Genomic DNA, 4,064 nt, shown 5'->3' on the forward strand with positions numbered 1-4,064 from the left:
CCCAACAACAACCCAAAATAAAACCCGAAAACCAGACGAAAAAGACAAAAGTGGCCCAAAAGTGTATCTAGAGGCCTTATTTTGGAAAAATAATCGGGATAACTTGCCTATGACGGTTACCACAATGTGACCCACGTTCCAACGGTCGCCTATGACGGCAAAAATACCCCAACAAAGTTTAGTTATCGCTCGCAATGCGCAACTGTTTTTTTATACTGACCACACCATTAGCCCGGCGCAACGTGACAAGAGTATTACCTAGTTTTATTTAATATGCAAAACACATATTCCAAACTAACTTGATCTTTTATTTACTTTTGAAATCATCCACCAAAATCGATCCAACTCATGAGGGCAGCCAAGAAACATCGTCCACACCTAATACCAAACCGTCTACGGTGTTATTATACTCTTCGTTTTATTGTTTCTGCATAAATATTTGTAGACATACCCTAATGATCCCAACAAAATGGTAATAATGATAATATAACATGAATATGATGATAGTTAGTCGTTTTTGATGATTTCATACAAGTTTGTGTAAAAACTCGCTTATAATTCAAGTAGTCCCAACAGTTAATAAAATCAGATTCAAAACCTGAGTTTCATGGAACTATAACTTATCGATAACTAAACTATTTATTGTGGTATTTTTGCCCATGAAAAAGCCCAAAAATTTATATTCTTCACGGGTTCTATTATTATTATTATTATTATTATTATTATTATTATTATTTATAAAAGGAAAAGAAAAAAAATACAATTATTGTATTTCTTTTGTTCATGGAAATAGACAGTCTAGAGGTGCACAAATCGGGTTTTTTCCAATACCCGGGTTCGGGTATGGACCGGTTTCGGGTATGATCGGGTATTGAAAAAATCGGGTATTGAGAGAAATTGGGTAGGGTTCGGGTAGGGTATTGAGGTGAAAACTCAACCCTATGTACCCGGGTAGGGTATGATCGGGTTCGGGTATAATCGGGTATTGGAATCGAGTATGTGTCCGGGTACGACCGAATATTAATACACGGTTTTGAATTTGTAACTTTTTTATTCATTTTTAAATTTGTTTAAAATTTATATTTGCTTTGTAATGTATAAAAACAATTAAACTATATTACAAAAACCAGATATTCACTTAAATACAAATTATTTACTTAATAATATGCATTTTAAAAAAACTTAAACATAAAAGTTGTGAAGTAAACATAAAAATATACTATAAAAACTCATGTATTATTTCGGGTATTAAAAATTGGTATCGGGTATAGGGTATAACCGGGTATGGGTATAGGGTATGGCCGGTTCCGGGTATTTAAGAGTATAAATCGGGTACGGTTCCGGGTACGGGTATTGAGCTCAAAAAACATACCCTATCCATACCCTACGGGTAGGGTCGGTTCCGGTTTCAGGTATAGAATACCCGGGTATAAAAAACTGGTTCCGGGTATTTTTTCTGATCCGGTTCCGGGTACGGGTTTTTTGCGCACCTATAGGCAATTCACAAGAAAGACCAAAAGTGGTGTTTTGGGTTTGGGCCTGCGTGGTCTTGTGTGGGCTTCTACCTTCACGTGAAGAACAAGAAACAAGAAAGTTATAAAAGGTTGTTTTGTTATGCTCAATATTCAGCCGACAAAAACAAACATACGAAGAAGAGTTGGGTTTTTTTTAGTTCCTTTCTGTCGACACAGCAAAGTTTCGGAGAGAAGTTTTTTTAGTTGCTCTATTCTTTTGATATTTAGTGAAGAGAAAAGAGATGTTTTAGAGACCAGGTATTTTCTTGTTGGTGATACCTCTTCCTCGTTTACTCTTTTGTATTTGGTTCCATATACTTGAAGATAGTTTGCACCAAGTATATGATTATTTGTGTACGCCTCTAATTACACCTAGAGAAGACTTTGTATTGCTATTATTGATGATAGTGGATTTGAAGTGACTCTAGTAGTCCCGTGGTTTTTACTCTCGCCTTGAGAGGTTTTCCACGTCAAAATTATTTTGTTATATTTACTTTTAAATACCCTATTTGTTTGCATCCTCATTAGTTCATTTAGGTAGGGAAAAGCTTAGTCAAACGAAGATTAATTTTCACATTTTTGTATAGCTTTCGTGGCTAGGTGGTTGTTTTTCTCAACACTATTTTGGCAGATTCTTGAGTCTAAATTGTAGTTCTATGAGTTTAGTTTTTAGAAAACTAAGTTTCATACTTTTTGGTTAAGTATTAGTTGGTCAAACGGATTTTATACAAACGTATGTCAAATCTGATATCGAGACAGATTCATTGAGCTGTTTTCCCGAGGTCATAACTCATTCACTATACGTCCAAAACACTTGGTTCATCTTCTGGAATGTTATATTATGAATCTACAAAATATTCCAACTGGTCTTGCGTAATTCCTCTAAATGTATGATTTTTAATGAATTTTGACAAATTGTTGTTGAAAAGTGGTTGCTACTACATGACAGTAATTTATGTTTTTTAATAAATATTTTCTCATCCAGATATAGTTCGGTTTGTGTTATATATAAAAGGATCAATATTTTCTCAATTAAAAAATAATAATAATAAATAAATAAATATTCTATACATAAGAAAAAAAGTAGTTTAATAAACTTGAAACACGTGTGATAACTCCATAAAAATTTTATAACAGAACTCGGTTTGGTCATTTAATAAACTCCGGAAACTGACCCTAATTGTGTGACCAGAATCTAAACTTTCAGATTTAATGAATAATTGAGTTTCATTAACTTGATTAACTGTACAACCTAAGTTTATTGTTTTCTGTTAAACCCCCATTACTTATCAATCAACCACGCAATCCTTATCAGTCAATCAACCTAGTCCTTATACGCAATTTATATCTTGTAGTCTTCACGTTTCAGGTTTTTAAGCAAGTTAGACAATTGATAAACTTATTTAGATAAATCATTGTTATTATATGTAAACCAAAAGACTTAATAAATAGCTATGCTGAATGTCAGAACTTAACCCAAAAGATTGACACAACTTAATGAAAATCTATTTGATTATCAGTTTTAGGATTATGATACACAAAATCAATACTATGGTTAATGATACACGGCCCAATGACAAAAAGAACTCAATCCTAATTCTTGATGACCTCAAATCATTTAACTGACAAAAGATTGAGCAATCAAATACTAGAAAACTTTTTAAGCACACAAACAAATGTAAAGAGTTGATCAACCGAATAATTAACGAACTCCAAATCCAAAGTGAAAGTTTAGAATATCAAAAATCCAATGTACAACTCAACCCTACATCGGAGATGGTTATGAAGTCTTTAGCCTTGCATCTTGATCTTGAATCTCTTGATTATGATGCTGGAAAATGATTGCATGAGTGATTGTAGTGATTAGGAGATGTTATTATGATGAAAGATGGCCTCCAAAACACCCCTATTTGGTAAAGAATGAAAAATATTCGATCTTAGGGTTTTTGCCTCTTAAATATGGAAGAAAAACATAAAAATCGGATTCCCCGTCAGGCCTGGCCGGCCAGGGCGCCAGGCCACCGTGGCCTAAGGCCTTACGACACTTATTTGGCCGGAGGCTATGGCCAAGATCCCGTAGCCTACAGATGCTTCTGCTCCAACACGTCGATTTGCGTTTTCTTCAACTCTAGATCGTTCGGTTAAGCTCCCGATCACTTCTTTTCGTATAATCTTGATTTCTTCATCCTTAAACACTCCAAATTAGCTCTGTTAAGCTCCGCACACATGTAAACATAAAAACACTCAAAGTACTTGAGTTCGATGCATTTAAACAATTAAAACATACGAGATTACACAACATAAACACGTGGTTTTACCCACACATCATCAGTCGAAGCCAGAGGTGACCAGATGCTGAGACTAGACCGAAAGTCTTCAAAAAGATCCCGAGGTAACCCTTTCATGAAGATGTCTACAATTTGTTATCTAGTAGACATATGAAGAAATCGGACACGCCCCCGTTGAACTTGTTCACGGACAAGGTGAATATCATGTTCAATATGTTTGGTTCGTTGATGTTGAGCAAGGTTAATAAAAAGATAAATGGCA

Source organism: Bidens hawaiensis, unplaced genomic scaffold (assembly GCF_021521415.1).
Source record: "Bidens hawaiensis isolate Kalapana, Puna unplaced genomic scaffold, B.hawaiensis_p1.1 tig00000001_1, whole genome shotgun sequence".
Classification (NCBI taxonomy): Eukaryota; Viridiplantae; Streptophyta; class Magnoliopsida; order Asterales; family Asteraceae; genus Bidens; species Bidens hawaiensis.